This window comes from Filicampus tigris, chromosome 1 (assembly GCF_054856515.1).
Source record: "Filicampus tigris isolate MCC_2025a chromosome 1, RoL_Ftig_1.0, whole genome shotgun sequence".
NCBI lineage: Eukaryota > Metazoa > Chordata > Actinopteri > Syngnathiformes > Syngnathidae > Filicampus > Filicampus tigris.
The window spans coordinates 6,576,972-6,601,079 of record NC_141217.1 but is presented as its reverse complement, the minus strand read 5'-3'; positions in this window follow the sequence as shown (position 1 = coordinate 6,601,079).

The window sequence follows — 24,108 nt, the reverse complement described above, 5'->3', positions numbered from 1 at the left end:
TTTTCCAAGAAGTCAGAAATTCATTAAGCATAGTCTTAGTTGAAATTCTCATTCATCCAGGTAATTTCTTTCACATGGCAGTCGATTCATGGCAACTGGACTGCTCTGGTTGTCTTAAGGCCTCTACACACCAATCCGACGTCGGCCGTCGTGGCCAACTGTCGCGTCGGCGATGCGGAGATGCCAACTACTGCGGACCTTCTGCGCATGCGTGGGAACTGGGAAGTAGTACACCCTCCCCCCTCCAATCCATCGGAGTTAGTATATTTACCGAACAATTACGAACAGTTTCTGTATGAAAATAAACTCAAGTATAGAAATAAATCCTACCTGGTATAACCAGCTGCGCCTCAATAGCTTACCATAGTTTGCCTTTCATCACTTGATCGGCGCAGCCTTTGACAGTGAGGTTGAATAACGGCAGTCTTTTTTTTTTTCCACGCTTTTCTGACCAGCCAGCCATTGAGATGTGAAAAATGAGGGAAGTTGTTACTTCTTGAGGAATAGCTTCAATTTTCACCGTATGTCCGCATTCGTCACTTCCCATTCTTGTCCACTGATTGTGGCTAACAGCCAATCAGAGTGATCATTTGTCCCGACAGCCGGACCCAATTCTACATGTTGAATCGGCCCAACAAGCCCCCCAGACGCCCGGACAAAAGCTCCGACTTTACGACATTGCACACTACACCAAACAGACGGCGTGTACCAACTTTCCGACGGCCGACGTCGGATTGGTCTGTAGAGGCCTTTAAAAACATTTGCTTATCATCTGCGAATGCTTCATCAGTTCATGCTACAATGCTTGGTTAGGACAGAGTAGACCAGCCTGAGTTGGTGTGAAAAACCCACAATTACTGTATTCATGCTCCGTGTTGTTTTTGCCAGGCATTTTAGATTTAGTCTTAGTCTTTTGGATGAAAATGCTTACTAGTTTTCGTCAGATTTAGTCATTCCTATTAGTGATAGTTTAAGTCTAGTTTCAGTCGACGAAAACTCAAAAAAGTTTTATTCTAGTTTTAGTCGACGGAAAAGCCCCCAAAAAGTTTAATTTAATTTAAACATTAAAAAGTAGATTTACAGCCGTTACAGAAGCATAAAAATGATTTGGGCAATGACTAATGTTAGGGCAGCTATGGCGGACTAATAAACTTGTTAAGCACTATACATGTCAATGCTTAATAATTTCAATGCGCAGATCATATTGCATTAATTGACAGAATCATTATCAATCTTATCTTTTTACTGTCGTCAGATTATTTAGTTCACAGACGATGATGTGTTTGCCAGATTTATCCAAAACCAGTATCGGTACTCTCTTTGCTCAAAGGCCTGACCCGTTTTCATTTTTGGAGTGCTCTACTTTTGAGGAGAATTATAGTCCACTAAACAGGACAATGCACAGTAAGACAGACTGATGTAAGCCAAGAGAACTCAAAGGTTTTTAATGAGCCAACTTCAGGGACAGTAGTAGCATAGAAAGTTACGACTATAGCAGATTGACAGACTTAGAGCGTCTTCAGAATGCCGCGGATGTGCATAATGGACATAATGGTCACTATCATCTTTAGCTTGAGACGTGTATTTTGGAAGTGCACACATTTGCTAACCTCTTGCAACATATAGTGCTGGTGTCCTTTCCAAGTGGATGACACTACAAAGAAAAGGGTCAATATATTGGCAACAACAAAGAAATATAGGTTTAGATCACTATCTTATGATCAAATGAACGATTCGGAGAGTGAATCTTTTGAACGGTTCTTTTTGATTAACTAATTCGAATGATTCAGTTCACTTAAAAGAACTGTGATGTCCATCACTAAGTCATATGAATAGCAAACATTGTTAATATTTGTTAATATTTACATTTGTTAGAACACATTTATGAATTGCGCTACTCATTTTTTAAAAATAAAATGTAATAAAAAACAAAAAAGAAAAAAAATCCCATAACACTGTGTTATCACCATGAGGAGAAGATTTCAGATATGCCTTATCATTTTACTTTTGATAAAAAACTGAAAACGGGTCCCACAGACCCGAACAACCATACAAGGGTTAAGAATTTTCAAGGTTTAATTTTATTGACCATACATAGGTAATGACATACACAAATGTCTGTTTTTTTAACGCACTGTCCATCCTTGTTTACTTAAATCAGTTAAAAAACAAACCAAAATGTTTCTTTGTGCAAAGCTGTAAACATTTGGGAAACACTTGATCTGATACCAGAATATCAGTTTTAGTTGAATTATTCTTTTTAGTAGTCAAATTACCGGACGATACAAAAAAATTGCATGTTTAAGTGTAACACATCTGGGGCCAAAGACCAGGAAATCGATGCCAAATCCAAAAATGGTTACATCTAGCTCTGAGGGATAGAAAAGGATGAGAAGAAAAGAGGGCATGGAGAGCACAACAATTTGATGGATGGATAAATGCTGTTAAAGAGCATATGCTGTATCCCAGTTTGGACTCTGTGTTCAGTGCAAAAAGTGCAGTTTTCCAGTTTAAGTGCGGTGGTTCTGAAAATAAAGATCTGTTTGCAACACTGTAGTTGTTGAGGCTTTTTCGAAAAATAAAATCTGGGTCAAATATGGCTCATGAATGAAGTGGCTTAGTTAAGGCTGATATCAGGAACTAGTTCTGGACCATAGTAGGGCCAGCTATGGTTATATGATTTGGCTGAGGTATGGGCCTTGTTTGGCCCTCAATGTGGACACTAGATGTGGACTATTAAAAGACCGTCATTCATTGAGGTATGTGGGGCAATCGTAGGTGGATTGTGTTATTTTTTGCTATGTGGGTGAGGATGTAGTCTGTGTTTTTTTCCCCCAACATGTTTTGGGTGAAAGCATGCATCTGTCTGATTTTCTTTGTCACAAAGGCCAACATGAAAGTGAAATTAACTCAGTTGTCTCTTATGTTTGTCATTATTGGAAGAGTATGCACATATCTCTCTGCATACAAATACATGTAATGTCTTTTTACACTGATTATTGGAGGTTTATCTGATAGGAGCTTGAAAAGGTTTAAAGGTTCCCACAAACTATAAACCTCTTAGTCTTGTGATGTTCAATCTAATTACCTCTGCAAAAGCTTAAGAGGACGTAAAGTAGCAATCACCGTTTGTTAGTGATTTAATTATCTTGGCAGGATTATGCAAAAGCTGCTTAACTGATTTCAAGGAAAGTTTGTGGCTGGATAGCGCATCGTCAGTCAAGAACCCATTCCAATTTGGTGCGGATCGAGGGATTTACTGCCACTTTTTGCCATTGGTGCCACTGTTATCTTCAATTGGCATCGTCTATCCATTCCAAGAATTTTACGCCGTCCCCGAAAACCAGAAAGTAGCCTGCATACAAAAACATGCATACATACAGGGACAAATTTGCCAGCACTGGTCATTGTAATAACTTGAAATTGACTAAAGTAATTTTAGTGCAGCCAAATTCATTTCAAAAACAAAATTAAAAACTACTAAATAGGTTGGAATTTTCTGAAAGCACATTAAAATGTCTTGATTGTCTTAAACTGTCATCAAAGCCGATTGAAAACACCCAATACAGATCCAGGGTCAGACCTTTTTGGCTTGTCAATTTACCACATTGCAGTCTCATCAGTTTAGTTATTCCAGTGACTATTGTAGGGTTTTCTTACTTTAATGGAGTGGCACTAATATGTGTGTATATGAACAGATGTATATTTCACTTTGACTCCTCGTTTTGTCCTGTTGGAGGTCAGACCAAGTTCCATTCTGTCCTTGTGCTGTGATTATCTAAATTTCTTCAGTGTGATTTGAGAAAGAAATTCTCTTAGCAACACTCTTCAACATCCTTATAATGAAACAACGTCAGCCCAAAGTCAAATGATACACAACAATATGGGTATGCAAATTTAAACCATTTAGAGCAGCTACCTCTGACATTGCGCCACTACAATCCATCTTTGTATGTATATGTATATATATATTCACTATTATTTGAAATTTCCACTGTGCAACATATGAACATTATAGTGACCATTCCACTAGAAGAGTAATGAGTTCACAGCATTCCAAATTGACAACACTCACATGCATGTTCAATAAGTCACTTTGGTCCCCAGAGATGTTGGCTGCGGAATTATTAACAATGTCCTCCTATTGGGAATTAGCACTTAGACCTCATCCCTGATATTGTTTGTTTGGTGCCTTGTCAATATGATGGCAGCTCCGGCGCTATGATTGATAGGGTACTCACTTATAGGCCCCAGCTTTCAATTATAGAGGAGAATGCATCCCGCTGATTTATGCTGTCATGCAAGCGGCTTATGTTCTCATAATCCTTTGTTTGGGATGGATGTGCCTTTCAGCAACCTTCCTTTTATTCAATGTTTGAATACTTCTGAGATTTATGGTCTTGGGAGGGTGTGTTAATCGAGTTTTTTTAAACACCTTTTTTACTCATTTGTGCTTCTGCATGCTTGGTCGATCCATGTGGTCGTCAGTTGACGCACACATTTTCCTGGCAGAAGGCCATGAGGGACACCAGTCAACAGCTGTTCCCGAAGCACTCGGTTCTCCCAACAAGGCAGACCAAACCACCCACGTTACTGTGTGTGTGTGTGTGTGTGTGTCACACTTTCTATGTGTGTCAACTTAGAAGCTTAACAGCCAAGAGGCCATATAGACACACATATAACTTATTTATTGTTCTGTGGAATTACTGCCATTACCACACATGGCATTACATTCCGTTCGCTTCACAGTCTGCCAAGGCGACTAAGCAGTGACTTTTTGTACTTGAGGTGTGCTATATTTAAGCATCGGCACCAGCAACATAACCCGCCACTGGATTCAACAGAGGAGTGCAACACATTGTTGCGCTGCTTTCTGCCAATATCCATGTCTGTCTTTTATGGATTTAAAATATTTCTCAATAGTGTGTATGCATTACCATACAATTCCTGAAGCGACAATTTGTCTGTTTGTTCAACGGATTGTACCTATTACACCACTGTAAAGATTTTGAAAAGGGGTTACGCTACGGACTGGGTGTTTTAGAACCCCTCACAAATTATGATTTTAGGTTTTTAAATAGAAAGCATAGAAAGCTGTACCTGTTGTTATGATTGGTAAAAACTTGGCTGAATCTATGTAGGTGTTGGTTGCACACCTGTAATGGTAACTGTAAAAGCGCTAATGGGAAAAACATTTTTACAAAATTTATTTTACAACAATAATGTGTCATGACAATGGATCAGATTTAGAAAAATCACCCACATTCGTTATTCGTTCTGTACAGGAAGTCCTCAATTTACAAACGAGTTTCGTTCCTACACTGGCGATGTAACCTGAATCTCCGCGCATGTGCGATTTCACCGTTAAAGTCTAAATTGACATCAAAATGCTTGGTATAAAAAATGTACTACAGAAAGTGCTTGTATGCGGAAGTGCGGTGTTTGGGGCGCAACCACTGCAAATACACAAGCAGAGGTAAATAAGCTCAGAGACGCAGCAGAAAAGCACACTTTTGGAGCGAGGAGGAAACCGGCTGCTTCATTCCTGTGGTGATTGACATGAGTATCAAGTGTTTTTTGACAGTTGAAAGTAACACGCGGAAACGACGTGCATTTAACTCACGTCGCTGTCACAGTGGCTTATTCAAATGACGGAGCAACTCTGTTCGCACATTCATGTAAACGGGATATTCAGAATGTTTCAGAAATTGGAATTTTTACCTTAACCCGAATATTGACTGCATGTAAATGCAGCCACTAGTGCTGGGGACAAAATGGCGGAGGAGGCACGGACGTCATAAAGTCGAAACGTCGGAGGTCACGTACGTCGTAATTCAAGGACTTCCACTTTATACAACTTCATACTGCTGAGGAAAATGGTTTAATTTTCTCAGAGAAATGTCCAGTTTAACTACCTTAATGAAACACTTGTGGAAGAATGTCTTTACTTTCACACTGACAACAATCAAGAAGAGAGCAATCACAACATTGCTGCAAAAAAAAACTTTAACGCGGCAACCGTTTCCAACCACTCCACCTACATGCCCCTGGGTGATGGTCCTAATGTCCGGCACCAACACCCCAAACACTAATTCATAATTTTATTTTCAGAGTTGTGTCCTCTCTTGAGTGTTTTTACAGGTGATATGAGAATATGCCGGTCAATAGCACATTTTAATCATAGATGGCTTTATGTGATGAACCTAACCCTTAGAATTCATATATATTATGTAATGTGGAAAAGAAAAAACAAGGGCAGGTTTGGAATCAGCACAACAAAAAAAAAGTCCATCTAGAAATGTTTGCTTGCATCTCTGATATAAAAAAAATATGAAATATTTGCTGACCATATCATTTAAATCAGAGTTCACAAGGCATCTTTTTTCCCAACCTATCCCAAACATCCATGTTTATGACTTTGGACTTTCAAGTTATTTGCAGCACCAAACTGTAGACTGAGTACTCCAAAATATATCTTGGAAGGAAAAGGAAAACACATTTTAAAGGCAAAAAACAGGTTGTATCCTACTATGATGTACTGCACTGTAATTCAAGTAAGGTGAAAGTTATTCATTATGTTGTTAGAGGTGATCATGTATTTTGTATTACATGACTATGTGACATATACAGAATACTGTAAATTAACCACTAATACAACAAAAATGGCTTAGCAGTTCTGCTACTAAAGTGACAGATTTGGAGACTTATTGCAGTTTATCATATTGTGCTTGAGGTCTTGTAATAATCCAGAGCTTTGCCTCTAGTTTTTATCCATCTGTGTGTTAAAATCAAGCTTCTTGCATACAAAAAAAATAAAAATAAAAATAAACAACAACCTAAGAGTGCATGCTATTTTATGAGGTCTCCCCTGTCGCTGGGAGAACTGTTGCCCTCAGGTGGTGTGTGTGCGTTACATAACACAATATAGGCCAGTATGGAATGAAACTAGAAAAAACTTGAGACAGGAAAGCAAGCGGTGGCTTTCTCCGGAGAGATGCGTGGTAAAGCACAGGAATTCTTCTTAGCTAGCATGGCTATGGAATAAATTATTATTATGAATAATAATATCTTTGTTGCAATGTTTTGTGGACAATTGTATCCTCCAGATAGCGGGGAAAAAAATCTCATACCACCTAACCAAACAAAAACACTGAAATAATGATCCCAACATAATTTACGAACAGATTGGCTTACTGTGTGTGGAATGTGTGTCAAATTGAACACAAAATTTATATACTCACAAAAAGCCAAGACGACTTGTTCTGTTGTCTAGCATCAATTGCACCATGCCGGTAACGATTTATTAAGTAATGTGTTACTTAAAGCAACACTATGGAGGTTACAGTTTTCGTTGGTTATGGCGGATCCATATGGACAAGAGCGGTAGTGTTTTGCCCGAAGTCAACTACATTTTCCATGAGTACCATCGCAGTGCATAGTGTCGTGAAACGCTGTGCTCTCGCTCGCCTGCAGTTAGACTGAATTGCATTTCTGCTGTGTTAAGTGGCAGTGTCAAGGAGGAATGGCGATGATGTAGTTGTGAATCTAATTTTGTCCAAAAAACATAATATAACGATGTTGAAAATGAAACATTCAACTTTGGGTTTTGTACCATATGGCCCCGCCTCTGGGGAAGCAGCTTCATCCTTCATGATGCCAGAATGTGATGACGAACGAGCCGTGCATTTCGGTTTTAACTGTGATTTGAACTTCGCTGCTGGATACTATAATCGTGTGGATTTAATCAACATTGGATTACAGTACAAAGTGTAATCCAAGTTCGAGCGACTTTTTACTGCACTTTCAACATCCCGGACGAGATAGCAGGAACTGCATGCATTGTTGTCTGATCAGCAACCATCGCAAGCGGTGGAGGCACTCTGGACAACGTAAACAAAGGCCGGGCTGCCGAGATGTGCTAACTAACTTTATTGCCTGCTTCCAACCCTGGTGAGGAGAAATGGTTCAAAAAATTGATGGGTGCATAGCAAACGCTATGACACTGCACTGTGTCGTTACTGTCATAATTTATACTTGTCGGAATACAAACGGCCACGGCTCGTTGAACTGCAGCTATAGTAAGTGATATTTACGATCATCTGTTTTATTTGGTCACATAAAATTGACCATTAGCAGTGAGCACTAATGTAAATACTGTTCTGACAAATGTACCATTCAACCAGTTGTAAGTCGATGTTTCATCAAAAGAATTATGAAAATATTTTATTAGGGTCGAAAACCTGCATAGTGTTGCTTTAATAATGACTGCCATTTTGAATAACTAGTAATCTATATCTAATATAATACAGTAAGTATTCCCACCTACGCACCTCTGTCAAACGGAAATTCCCTCACCCGGAAAAAAAACCGCATGCATTAAATTTTCTACTACTATATTACATTATCGATCGATTCCTTAGCGAAGCCCGCAGTAGCGCAAACTCAAGCAGTTCCCACTCGATACCACGGAAAAACTTTGACCGCTCTGCCATCATCGGATCCAAAACGGCGACATGTAAGTTACTTCTGTGGCATGCGTTTTGATGAAATTGCGAAAGATATAAAATGTATTAATTTATATTTTTGTCCGTGGATCATGGCATCCAAACGAAGAAGAACGGTAATGACAGTGGAAGAGAGAGTGAAATGCATCTGATTGAATGAAGCTGGACACAAAGTAAAAAACATCCAGGAGACATTTGGAGTCAGAAAAACTCAAATCTACAGTACTTTGAAAAAGTCCTGATGTAAAGCCACCGTCCAGCAAGGAAGCTATGGAGATGGCATCAAAAATGCTTTTGTATGCACAAGAATCACCAGACATCAGTGATGATCAATGGGACAGTTACTTGCAATTAGCTAAAAAACTGTATGGTACGCAGCCAAACATTTTCATACAGCAAAGAATGAAGCCAACACAACAACTCAAAATAGACTCATTTTTTCCAGAGTCTGAGAAAAATCAAAACTAAAATACAGTACAGTTTACTGTAGTTAAGTGCAGAACTGTACTGCATTGGTGTTACAGTATTTTTTTCAACAGTATTTGGACCATGTTTTTTATACTGTACTGTATTTTGTTCATATACCTGTACTTTATAGTGCAGTTTTTGTTTAATGCAAATTTTGGGGAAAATATTTTTTTTGGCATTGTATTGCTTGTGTTGTTACACATGTATTTTCTTAACATACTTGTACACACATACATGTACTATAGTTGTTTCCCACATAAGGAAATTCTGTTATAAGGAAAGATTGAACAATGCAAATATGATTCCTTACTAGAGAATACTTACTGTATTCTGATCAAAGTTACCATAGCTGGGCATTTTACTAAAAAATTCCGGGTACATTTATCGCCTTCCGTCTGCAGCCAGAACGGACTTTGGTCTCTTTTCTTGTGTGAACATAAGTGCGCCCCTAAATGGACCGGATACGCAGAAGAGACGGTTGACGTCACTCACGACGTTGTGTTTACGGAAGTAAATGTGGTCCAGCGCGTCGGGGCATTTTGACAGTGGAGCAATTCGGTCAGAGGTAGAATTACACTATTTGGAGGAAGTGATGAGGCAAGGCTTTTTGATCTCATGTCATGGAGACGTCAGTAAAGGTGACGTCACGTCATAACCATGCGTAAAAAATGAGCCGATTGAGCCATGGCTGAGTTACTATCACCATAAATGTCCACTTTATGTTTCATGTTTCAAGTGGGATTAAATTGAAGTCAAATAAAAAGTCAATACTGCTACTCAAAACAACTGCAGAGTCGCTATCTGCACTGATCCCTGCGACCGCGCGGAGTGCATTTTAGACTCCTGACGTCAATGTCGGATATATGCGACCTGGAGTTTCAGACTGTGGTCGCAATGCAAAAGAAATCCGATATTATCCAATATAGGACCACATATGAAAGTGGCCAAAAACTTTGACTTACTAAGAAAACATATGCACGTTTTTCAGACAAATAACATGCACTTAGGACACTTATAATGTATTCTCCCAAGCCACGCAGAGCCGCAACATAAGGACGAAAGAGCCGCATGTGGCTCTGGAGCCGCGGGTTGCCGGTTAATAGCAATTGTATTGTATTGCATTGTAATTCCAGTTAGAGCGCCCCTAGCAGTGGAAGAAAAAGCCAGAGAATAGCCGCACCTTTAGATAAGCCGCATGGTTCAAAGCCTAGGAAAAAAGTAGCATCTTATAGTCCAGAAAATACGGTCATGTGTTACGTACACATCTAGCTTACTGGTTTAGCATGTTGCAGCCGCCAAAACAAGGATTTACTCAGAGCTGGGCATTTTACTAAAAATTGAGCGTCCGTTATTCGTCATCCGTCTGCAGGGTGGGTATCCTTCCGTTGTCCGTCATTTGCCTTTTTTCCCAGAGGGGAAAAAAATAGTACCCGCCTATATGCCGGTCTGCCTCTGATATTGCACGGTCTTCTGTCAGCATTTCTAAACTAAAAAAAAACAAAAACCACATCTCTTTTGTGTGCACTATGTACCCCAATCTGGAAATGTAGTTGTGTGTCTTCGACAAGTGTTCCGCTTGTGTGACTGGAATCTGGAAATGTTGTTTGTCTTCGATGAGCCACATGTCTGACTGGCAGCCCTTGACGCTGACACGCTGCTTATATAGAGCTCTCACCTGCACTGCTTGTTCGTGATTGATGGCCCTCGTCATAGAATCGGCCACGCAATCAGTAAGCTGATGGGAGGGCTCCTGCACACAACGCACACTGATTGGATGAACAGAAAGAGTGACTCACTGCTGATATTTGAACAGAAATAGTGACTCAATGCGCCATGGAAGCCTGTTCACAGCCTGGTCCCTCACTTAAGTCTATCCCCCAAACAACTCACTATTGTTCCTCGCCGCGCTCGCCATGGCCATCGAAGCCTTGCCACGAAAAATAGACTAAAGACGGACTACAGACGAAAGACGGATTAAATACATAGGCCTCTGACTATGCTTATCCATCTATTTTAACATTGTTTCCGTCATTCGTCAACCGTCAACAAAAACGGGCGTCTGTCAAAAGCGAGTGGGAGTGGGAAGTGAACCCACGCCAAAGTCAGGTGACTGCACCTTTTCCTGCTTATTTTACTCACCCATGCTGTTACTTTGATGTTTTGATCTGTGTTTTTGAATAAAGCTTTTTCAATAAATATATACCTTTTTAAAAATGAAACCTTTCAGTGCAGGTGGGTTTTGCTATTTATTTTTCTATCTGGGCTTCTTCCGCAGACGTCAGTTGATTTTTAACGTAACCAAACGCGCCATGTCGTAATGCTGTGCGCATGTGCGTGTGTGTTCGATGATGTAATATGATTCTTACGTATGTTATGTAAAATAAGACTGTGTGCAGAAGAAAAAATTGGAACTACATTTCAGGGTGGGAGAAGACTGGCTATACATATATGGCCCAGAGTTGTAAATTGATTTGTGGGCCAGATCATTCACTCAACAACTGGCTTATTTCTTGTTGCCAGGCCATGTTCAGTTCACATGCCATATGTCAGTGCCGAATGCCACCTCTGCCATTTTCATTCCACATCTGGCCCAAATGCCTTTGCTATGTGGGAATTTTAACCCAAACAGAAAACGTTTCCGTAGTTAGAAGCAGAGGTTTCGACTCCAACCGGAACTCGTTCGCTGCTGTCAATACAATTGGGGAATGTAGGTTTCGGGTGCGAGTTCTTGGTCTCAGCTTTTGTAAAATTTATTTCTCCCCAAAAATGAGACTTAGACTCCGCACAGACTTATACAGATATATCTTTTTTTTCTTCTTCATTATGCATTTTTTGACTAGGCGACTTAGGCTTCGGAGTAGGGTGACCATATGTCCCGATTTGCGCGGGACTGTCCCACATTTTAATAATATTTTATGTGTTCCGCAAATTGACTCGCTGTCCCGCATGTCTGATCAGCAGGCACCATTATTCAAACGTGCGTCTAAAATCTTGTTTTTTATTAGATGCCTGTGTGCTGAGTGCAGACAACACACAGCGGAGGCTATTATGGGGGCGGGTCTCGGGCTGTGTGTGTGTATGGGGGGGTATGGTGGACACGTTTGTTTACAACTGAATTTTTTGTATTGTATTGTAGTTACAGTATTGTTATCTCCTGACTATTTTTGATATACTTCTTGTTTTATTTTCGTTTTATACTGTGGCTGTTTAATTTGACGATAATTTGAATTGCAGTATAGTTGGAGTAGCCTGTCTGTTTGGATTGTCTTTGTTACCATAGTAAATTGTTACTGCACTTCATGCTCTACATGTTGACTTGAGATTTGACAAGGTTCTATTGTGTGAGTGTGACTATTGTTAAAGTGCATCTACCTCAAGATATGATGAGACTGACTAATTTTAGCCATTATTGTGAGCTCCTAATGCAAGGGCGGAGCTATGGGTGGGCCTGGGTGTGCACAGGCCCACCCAGATTGACAGATTGCCCACCCAGTGAGATTCATGAAAAAATATATACTTTTAAATTTTTTGTAAATTATTATGACATTATTTTTGAATTTGTGTTTTGTTGTGTTTTTTTATTGTATTGTATATTAAGAATGGCATAATTGTGGTTGTCTAAGGAGGATCTGAACTTCATATTATTCAGTTTGTTATTTTATTTGAATATACGATGTGTCGGGACAGGAGGATTGTGCTCAGTGAGAGAAATATTCAGGCCCACCTGATTTTTCCAGGCCCACCCATTAAGCCACGTTCTGGCTCCGCCTCTGTCCTAATTGATATTAATGTATTTTTACCTTTTTTTTTTACCTTTTTACTAGCAGTTTGTGTTATATTTTTGTAACTGCAGATAATTTCAACTGCAATTCTGTGTTCTGTGTTTTTATTTGTAGATTTATAATTGTTATTTTGTTACAGTTTATTATAATATATGTTACTGAACAGTTGTCAAGCTGTATCATATGCATTTTTGGTGTCCGTCGCGAGGGTCAGCTGCGTCCCACATTGTCCCCCACAAGCATACTCCCTGTCCCACATCTGGTGAGTTTGGATCTGGTCACTCTACTTCGGAGCGATTTATAGTCTGCAAAATAAAGTACTTTATTTAAAACGTGTAATTGTTAGTATTGAGGACGGAAAGGAATCATTTTGGACATGGAATTTTGTCTTAAGATATAATAATACGTCTTACGGTATCTCAAACTTCTTTCAAAGCTATGAGTTGCAGAAGTACATACCGGTACTGTTTACAACGCTTCTAGCAGAGAGCCAAACATTCTCCACTTCCTTATCTCGAAGTTTAGACACCAAAGATACAAACAGAACATTTCAACATTCTGTCTCCCACATTTTTTGGGATAGCTTCACATGCTACGGCAACAAGGACAAGAGGCTTTTTGTATCACGCTTCCAGCCTGGCAAACACACACCAAAAAAATTAATAGAATGTGGCAGCATGCTTACCGTAAAAGTCCTTCCCCCCAATTCAATTCCCGGACAGGAGATAACAAGATAATGGATGGCAGTCTCTCTAACCGAGGTGTATGGGCTGCCGCAGGCTTTAATTTCTATTCACACTGCTGATAGGCGGCCATCTTCAAACTTGTTATTTTTGCTGTCAGATGTGAAGGAGGATAGAGTGTATAGAAAAAGACAGACTCACAGCAGGTTTTGTTAATCTTGCGTACACAGTAAAAAGAAAAATATCATCCACTGAAGTTTACGTTAGCACCCGATGTTACAAATTATGTTATGAAGTTGCTGACCATTAGAGGAGTTTTTGGATTGCTTGCTATATGTGCTGTGTTGTATGTCACTTGGGGTGAGTGAGTGGCGAAGCTCTTAGATGATGGAAGTTGGTGTGAGCAAACAGGAAAACACGGTTGCTTCAGGCTTGCCTCTGCCTCAGTAGTGTGCATAGGCAATGGGGTTAATTAGGAAACCCACTTAGCTCATACTTTTCAAAGGATGAAATGAAAAATTAACCAACAGTCCTTTCACACCAGCGGGAAGTCATGGTAGATAGACAAGGAGAACAAGCCGTCCTGGTTAGAAGATCTCAAAGAAACTTATTTGGTTGTTCCCATGATATAACAAGGAACAGTGCACTTCAGAGCAGATGCTGTGATCAAAGAGGAGGCTCTGCTCAGGGTCTTTAAAAGTGCCTGCTGAATATCTGAAATTTTCCCTTTGATGGCCTTTAAGAAAAGGCATCTCATCAAAGTAGTGAGCCATGAGTAGGGTTGCCAACTCCCGGGAAAATAAATAAGGGACACCGACCTGACTGCCTTCAACTAGGGATGGGCAGATCGATTCTAAAATATCGATATTTCGATCCAGAGTGCTCAATTTTAAGTATGGATCCTCAAGCTAAAGTATTGATATCTGCAATTAATTCATATATACTGGATTATATATTTATGAATCCATAATTTAGAAGGTTGTATTGTCATCCAATCAGAATTTTTGCTATGTGTTGCCAAGGGCAAAGAGCTTTCTGCCTTGGCAGAACCAGACTGCTGGCTCTGGTCCCAGCCACCAGAACTTTGTAAACAAATTTGATTGGATGACGAACATTCATAAAAGAGAAAAATAAAAAATTTTTTTTACTGTTTTTCTATTATATTTAATCAAAGTGTAGTATATCGACTGCCTGTACAGTAAAAATTATGCATATCTGTTTGAACTTGTAATTAATGTAAGCCTGTGTGTGTGTGTGTGTGTGTGTGTGTGTGTGGGTGTGTGTGTGGGTGTGTGTGTGTGTGTGTATTCTTTAGTTATTATTCATCAATGTCAATCAATCAATTAATTACCTGTCTCTTCAATGTACTTGTCTATTCCACCCCAAAATTATTATGTTTCTTATTATGCTGACATTAATTGCACATTCCCATATTAACCTTGATCGGAGGGTTAAAAAAAAGAATGATTTACATACCGTACATACCATATCTAGCTCTGGCGTTACCTGGTGGACAACAAATTTGTCTCGGGTTCCCCTAGTTTTGTTGAGCCTTCCGTATGTCTCCACCACTGAAAGCATGTTTGTTTGAGGTCAGTCAGTCCACCATGGACTATGGAAAAAGTGGGCCGGCAAACAGTGCAGTGCTCTTGATAGATATTTTCTCTCACTTTTTCGACCCATGTGTTTTCTGCTTTCGAGTCATCTGTACTTTTGCAATCATTTCTGCGGAGGACTAGTGCTTCTGCCGGTCGCATTGCTGCTCGAAGGAGTGTCACCGTGTCATTCACGCTGCTTTGTTTGTCTTCCACTATCGAGTTTGGCAAGCGGCATTACCTCATTAATAAGATAAGGGGATTCGGTATCGTCATACTCGTGTAAAAATATGCTGTCAGCTCACTGGTCATAGAGCAGAGAGGTCCTAGGACCATTACCGTAAGTTGTCATGTAGAGACAACTGTTGTTCATTAATTCCATCAACATTTTACGGACTATTTTTGACTCTCATGATATTACGGGACAGAGTGCGTCCCTTTACTACTCAATTAGGGACGCGTTCTTATATTTCTAAATACGGGACGATTCCGTTTTTCGAGGGACGGTTGGCAACCCTAGCCCTGAGTCAAGGAAGTTTTATGAGAATCCAAAACATTGGTCCTATTTGCAGGTTATGGAATGCTACAATCAAGCTTGTGCATCAGGAAATCCATGAAGAATTCTAAATTCCCAGCAGCCCTACTGGATTAGAATATGTTCAAACTTCAACGACAGATGTATACGTATGTGTGTGTTGTTTTTGTTTAATATTTTTTCTGTCTGCATGTGCATGCTTTCGGCGTAATTTGTACAGGTGGCAACACCTTTTCAAACATGTATGTCGTACATCGCAAATCTGTACGGCCAATAACAATTTTATCATTTTTTGTTGTTTTTTTAATGCCACCATATATATATTTTCAAATAGAGTTGTACTATGTTGCTACCACCATTTGCAAACTGTTATCTGCTCGCTCTCGCGAGATTCTCATTGTTGTGCCTTGCGATATTCTCGTGTGACCTTGATTCCGTCTGCTAAAGCTGATTTCCGATCACTTGACAGTAGCCATTCAAAAATATCGCAAGCGATAGTGAGAAAGATTGTAGTTATAACACAACAAGGGCAGAATATCAATTCTGTATGCCATTTTTTATTTTGTTTTAAATCTTGCGCACACGCTACAAACGCTGTGTAAGATTATAAACAGATATGTTGCCTAGCACAGATTTTTTGGTCATTGTTTCTAGCCGGAACCTTTTTGAAAATGGACATTATGTGCACGGATATCTGGCATTGTTCAGTCGCGTGTTTTTGTAGAAACAAGCCAGTCGTACGGTAATCACGCAGCAGTCCACTGGTGTATACTTTATCACCAAATCAATCAAATCTTTGTCTGTAAGTCAGGGGTGGGCGATACTGGGAATTTTGGTATAGATCCGTGCAAAATGGCCCCCCAATAAAGTATGGATGCATAGTCCGGCTGCACCAGAGGTTCGTTGTAGAGGAGAAAAAAAGGGACGCCTTTCAGACGTTGAGTTACTTGCTCACGGGTTGTATTGTACATGCGGGGCACACACTACAATACAGACTATTTTTGCCCGATTTATTAACTAAACGCTCACTTGCCTGAGCAAAGGTAGCAGAATCGCCGGTAGGTAGACATGGATGCTATTGTTGTTGTTTTTGGACTGTGCGCTCGTAGGAGGAAGCGGAAATGCAGAGGAAACTAAGGTAGCTTAGATACACCAAAAATAACAAAATCGAACGTGCCGATTTGAACGTTTTTAACATTGTTTTATCCAGAAAATTCGGTTTCGGTTCAAAATCATTTAATCGAGCAGCCCTACTGTGCATTTACTATTTTTATTTGTAGTGCGAAAGACAAGACTAGGCATTATATTTTTGTAATGTTCACTTTCTGTTTATAATTGCTGTTTTACAACAAAATATGGAAGATAAATGGAGAAATGAATAAAGGAATAAAACTGAGGAAGGAAAAGAGTTCAAAAGAATTAACACAAATCCTCAACTCAACTTCTGTAACGTCATTCTTCATCATTCTCCATGCTGTTAACTATCTGTCTAGTTGCACAAAGTGGAGAACGTGTCGCGAGGGCAGAATAAGATATGTACGGGCAAATTACAACTTTCGTAAGATACAGTACACCCTGGGGTTGACAGGTATGGCTTGTGTGGAGCCTGCGTGTGATGTGAAGGTTATGTTCTCGTCACCGATTGGCTCTCACAGACGAAGGACAGACTGGGACCATGTGGGTCAGCCAGGAATAGACCATGCCCAGCTCTGAATCCTAGCATATGAGTCCTGATGTCCACCAAACAAGAAACAGGAGGAGCTGCTTGTACCACTGATGGGGAAACATTATTCAAGATCAGTCAAAGGGCGTCATAGAACAAGTGGAAGTGTAGATTGCAAAAGACAGTCACGTCCTTAAACTTTCACAGACAATTCCTTGACATTATTGGGTGATATAACAGAGTTCATTTAGCAGTGTTAATTGTATAAACAGACGGTGATAGGGGCTAATTGAAAGGTAATGACATTATTGATTGTGTTGACATCATCAAGGGGGCCCTGTAATGAAAAGCGTCACTCTGAGTATTAATCACAAGTATTTGGGAAATAGGTTTAAAAGGAAAATGAAAACAAAACATATAACAACACTATGATTTATAAAATATATACTGTATATACAGTGCCTAATATGTGTTAAATTACAGTAGACCACACTTGCAATTTCAGTGAGGTCTCAACATGAGGAATATCAACTTGAATCAATCTTCAATCTTTTTCCACCAAAATTTCAGGTCACTCACTGCGCTTCATTGAGCAGGCAGAAATTTGTCAAGCCGCCACATTGAATTAAATTTATGGAATGGTTGAATTACCGTAATTCAAACCAATAAAACTAAACTAACAACGAAAGGTTTTGTTCTGTTCAGGAATGTAAGTAAATTAAACACTTCGACAGTTTAATGAGGAAATAATTGTGTTCGTTTTGTTTTAGTTTTAATCTTTACGTATGTAGAGCACTTAGTTTTTGCTGTTTTTTTAATGAATAATGTTAAGCTGAGTTGTTTTCATTTTTTTTGTAATGCAGCAATATATATCTTTGAAAAAATGTTTCAAAGATCATCAAAGATTAACATGCAAAGTATTTCCATCTTCACAGCGGATAGATTTGTCTGTATGGGTAGTACACTTTAAAAGTAACCCTCCTAGCATAAGACCAGTACTGAGAGGGAGTGCAGACTCAGGGAAAAGATCTTTGTGAGTCGAATACCCATGACCCAATCATTTGCCCCATGTAGAAATATTGATTAGTACAACATTTTAAGATTCCCAAGAGTGGGTCATGAGCAGTCCTACAGCCTTGTAGACTGAAATAGGCACAAGAAAGCCGTGTCAACAAAAGATGAAAGGGCCGTAGTCCTGCGAATAACATCAGAGGTCAACAATGTGGATATGCGGTCATACGCAAAAAGGATGTTATATGGCATGCTATGTTGTTACACTACCACTAATGGTGTGCTAAATTTATATGACTGGTTACATTTTCATCTTGTTATGCAGACACTGGTTGCTATCATCTTCTTAAATCAGGTCAGCATGACAACACTCAAACTGTCGTATGTAAATACCGAAGGGCCTATGTGTGTATTATTTGCATACTTCGAGCAAGCTCAGGCTTAACTTGTTTTTTTCTTTTTTTTTTGTCTGTTCTTTTTAAATATTTACAAAATGAGCGGTCTCAACAAGGGCCATTGTGTGATGAAAAAAGTGAAAAAAGAAAATAATTTATGCTAATTATGTAAAGCAAACAAACACTTTGACAGGAGCTGCTTTTACTGGCCAGGAAGTAAGTCAACTGTGTTCACTACCACATTTCCCCAAATGCCACTTTCTACCAGTGCCCTTCTATGAAATTACCAACAGAAAAAAACTCCATCCATGCGTGGTTAGACTGCACTTTGTGCTTGACTTACACTGGTCACAAAAATAGAGCCCTAAGACGCCATTAAAACCCAATATAGTGAATCTGGTTAAAATTGCCAAGTAATGGACAGCCATCCAAAATGTTTATAATGGCTTATATCAATAGTTTGAATAATAATTATACCACACATTGTGATACCAAAACACTTTGATATCATTTCAAACTCATATTACAACATTACTCCTATAAATGGCTTGACAGATGATATTTACAGAGGAATTGCTTCTTGTTAAAATGACTCCAAGATAGCAAAGGTGGGCATTCTGTCCGACTGATGGACCAGACCGTCAGTCCATCACTGACAGGCGACCGTTTTGCTGACAAATGGCGGGACACCTTTTAAATTCGGCGGGCTGACGAATGACGGAAGTGGCTTTTCATCCGACCGACTGACTTCTGACTTCGGACTAACTGACAGACTTTAATGTCGGACTGACTGACGAAATGACGGACTGACGACTGCACTTCAGTTCGTCACGACAAATGACGGACTAACTAATGACGGACAGGTACCCTGGCCGCTGACGGATGACGAATGACAGACCAGCAAAATTTTGTAAAATGCCCATCTCTGCTGAATAGATTATGGAAATGTACAATCTACTGTAGATCAGGGCTATTTAACTAAACTATTCAGGGGGCCCACCTTATCAAGAACCCAAGGGGCCAGACTGCCACGGAGTCGCCCCTGTGCAATGACACAACACGCAACAAGGACATGTTTACGGATCGAGCGTCGGAGCAAGGCGCTCAGGCTTCTTCCTTTTTTTCCTCATGCTTTGGGAGAAACACCTGACACAAAAACACTCGACCTCTCCCACTCTGCAATCGCCTCAAATTCACGTGCAGGAAGAAGAGCTCTGAAGCCGCTTCCTTATTCTTTTTCGACTGTCGGTGGAGAGGCATAGCACTGCACAATGCCACAGTGCCCCATACCTTCTCAGGCAGTGTATAACATAAGGATTTGTACATCTGTGTTTTTTCTTTTTGGCAATCTTCCGCGGGCCGAACCAACATGCTCGGCGATCCTGATCTGGCCCCCGGGCTGCCAGCGGAATAGTACTGCTGGAGATCATCTTCCTCTCCACAAGCTAAACACCATATACTATACCATGCTACCATCCGTTTTGTGACCGGTGCTCCATTTTTTACAACCACCATTTTGAACTGTACTCTCTGGTGAATTGGTCCTCTCTACACTCATGCAAACAAATTCTCTGGCCCATGTTTACCTATAAAAGACTCATTGGTAAGAACCTACCCTGTCTTCACTCTCTGCTCACCATGCATACAACCACCCCCAACTCTCTGTTCCTTCAGTTTTATTAAGCTCTTTATTCCCAATGTCTGCACTACTTCCGTTTGATCCTTTCAATTTTCTGCCCTAAACGACTGGAACACTCTGCAGCCAATAATAAAACTCACCTAATTCATCCTATTACCATCGTTTGAAAACTGCTTTCTGATTTATACATCCAGCTATTTAATCACCTTTCAGGCGGAATGATCTGTGTGGTAACCTGCAAGTAATGCGGTCTGGCAATATGGTCTGGCAATATGGCCATACAGTTTTTTGACCTCTAATTACCTCTCAATTTCTCTCGCTCTCTCTTACTTACACTCTTAATATTAGTCACCTGTAAACATTCACCAAAACACTCCTGTCACTCATTTATGACGCTTGTGGGATTTAAAGGTTCGAGATTAATGTTGATCGCCATGGAATTTTTGCTTGCAGAGAAAGGCTGGAAAAATGTGTCATCTGTACCTCAACATGACTATTTCTTTCACTTAATAGATGGTTCAGAGGTCATTAAATGTCTTGATCTATATTATTTTCTTGAAATGCAAATACCTAAATAATTAAACGTATACCTGTTCGGCCCAGGAGAAGACCACCTGAGACCTGTCCTCTAAATAATTAAACTTTCATTAAAAGTTGACATGAAATATGCATGCCACGCATGGACATCTGGCAAGCATTTGTGATCACCACTTTGGGCAGTGATAATAACTGACAGCTATTATCTTGCTCTTTCCTCATGTGTTCCTACGAAGTGAGACTCGGGGCCCTATTTTTGTAGACAGGTGCAGGTGTGCTTGGCGCAAAAACTAGCGCATCTTTATTTTTGTGCCGGGGCAAGTCTAATTTGGGAATTTGGCACACCCCATTGCGCCTTGCTGGGTATTCGGGCGGACCGAGGGAGTTTTCGTTTTTACATTCTGTCTCTACAGGTGCTGGGCCACATAGCTTTTGCCTATATACTCTAGCTTGGCAGCACTCAGGAACTGAATTGGCACCTGAGAGTTTGGTTTGTGGTAGGTAACAAATATGTGACCCATATGTGACCTGACTACTGTCAGTTATGTGTTGCTTTTCATTTTCTAGACCTTGGACAGAATTTATAATCTCTTTCAGCAGAATTATGTTCTTTGTAGCGTTTTTTTTTCCTTTTCTTTTTGACCTGAGCTATCTAGGCACTATGTGTAAACCACCAACTGCACCCTCCTTAAGTGACTCTCAATTACTGTCCTGTGAAGAGTAGTGTGTCAAACGCGTGTAAACTCAGCACAGTGCAGAACGAGAGCTGTCATGTTGAGAAGCATAAGTCAGGACAATTATCTCTATAGGGTTTCTACTGTAAACATGCCACCCACTGACACCACCACCTGCACAACTACCACCTACTCCGAAACTGTTTCATAACTGCACTTGTCAGCGTTTGATTAAATGTGACTGGCATTCATTTGCTGCTATGTCATTGGTCTCCACCAGGGAGACTTTTCATAACCCCTTGTTTGCTTGGAAATCTTCTGAATAAAAATGCAGGTACCAGATTATGTTTCTTATAACCATTATTATTGATAGTGACAATGAAGAATGCTGTTGCTTTCTCACTTCTACCGCAGATCTGGTTGGAACAGAAATTCTTTACATGTACGCACTCGAGTGACATCAGTAATCGCTGGTGCTGCGAAAATGACTCGCAGGTAAACCGCCCATTCACGATGGCATGAACAATGACTCTAATGGCAACCAATCAAGTCAGACTGTGCAGAAATGTGGCGCTGAAATGTGAGTCATGGCGACAGGTGAGGCCATGGGCGCAGATGGTACTGAGGACGGGGAGGACACGTCCCCCCCACTTTGAAAACGACCTCGATTTCTACTGAGTTAGATAGGCCTTGTGAAATGTACTCACCACTAGTCGAACGGAAATACGGAACTTATTGGAAAATATCCGTCACATCAGTTCTTTTCAATGCTGAGCCAACACGTCATTTTTACAGTGGTGGAGATGTGCAGCTACAAGGAACAGGAAGCATGCGACGCCTGTCGTGTGCTGAAATAAGCAAAAATAAAGAAACAAAAAAACAATGACTTTTTTTTTTAAACAAATGATGTAAGTTTGCTTCCATATGTTATGGCTATGTTGCCTTTTGAGGACATGTGGCAGTTAGTCTAATTTTCTCATAATAGCTAGTCTCACAAAAAAAGAGATAATCTACCGGCATACAGATGAAACGGCATTTGCTCCCACTAGGCGTAGGCTAAACGCAAAACAAAAGCACACAGGTGTCGAGCAGGAAGCGATTATTTTATGTATATATATTTTTTATCCTAGCTATGATACATTACAGGAAATTCCTGATGACAATGCAGGTCCTAGTCAGTCTAGACATCTAGTCTATGCCTGGGTTTAACCACTGCAGTTCATACACAATTTTTAAATGTCAAAATAAAATGTAATTTTGCAGGTTGCATGATGGTTTGATGGGTGATTTGGCATTCCGGACAACTGGTATGTTTCATCTTGTACTGTATGAGTACTGACTGACCAGGCACTTTCTTTTAACAATTCACTATAGTTTCAAATAAAATATATACATGATGGACTGACCAAATGACGATTAAAGTTTTGTCCGGCTTGAAAAAAATGATGGACTGTTGATGACGGACAAGTGCCGGGCCGCTGACCAATGACGAATAACGGACTGGCAAAATAATTTTATATATTGCTGACCTCTGAAAAAAGGTATTAAAAAAATAATTAATAATATGACACTATTATTAATATATTAATATGGACTTAGAGGGCAGGTTGTGTTCTCTATTCGTTGTGCTTTTTGACTATTTATTAATTTTTTTAAAGTAGACTGCCAAACCATTCAAGTGTCAAAGGTTCCCGTATTGAAAAAGACTAAGTGAGACCACTCAGTTCCTGACATGAAAACTGCAAACACCCCAACTCAGTGTCGTATCAAATAGATGCTATTGGACTTGGAGCTATTGAAGCACAACTTTACAGTCTGATTCCCCTGATGTTGTCAAGTGAACTGAAAGGCTCACTTCTCTTATGACAGCAGGCAGGACTGACTGGCTGGTAACAATGACTGCGTTTACATCCAGGAAATAAACCTTTTAAAACCTGAATATTGGCAGTATTCGGTTTTAATAACCCGAATACGCCCTTATTCGGGTTTTAAAAATTCCTGGGTTACACCCTTTCCAACCTGAATATGCGTGCCTGTATACGGCAATCGGAATATGCGAAATGCACCGGACACTCTGCACATGCTCAACCGCAAGGAATCTTGGTCTTTGTAGTACAGGAAATGCTTGTATGTGTGCTGTTTGGCGTGCAACCCACCGGAAATACACCTTTAGTGATAAACAAAACATAGCGAAAGCTAGAGTAAGTACGACACCAAACTTTTAAAGTGAGGAGGAAACCGTCTGCTTCATTCATGCGGTGGGTGACATGAATAAAAAGTGTTTTATTGACAGAAGCAAGTAACAAGTGGACGTAAATTGCGTCATACCGTCTGTGTGGTGCCGTTTCAATCGGGTTATTTAAATGTGGGGGGTAACACTCTCCGCTCAAGCCATGTAAACAGGTTTTTCCGAAACACTCAGAAATCAGAATTTTGACCTTATACTGTTGCATGTAAACGTAGTCATTGATAATGGCTATTCACCAGGTCGCACTCAAACAAACCAATATATTGGGAGAACCTGCACCTACGACAGTGACAACACTTTGACCTTGTGCTGTTACATCACAACCAGTTTCCTGTCACAGCTTTGTTTCCAGATCTGACCCTGGTGTTCATGTC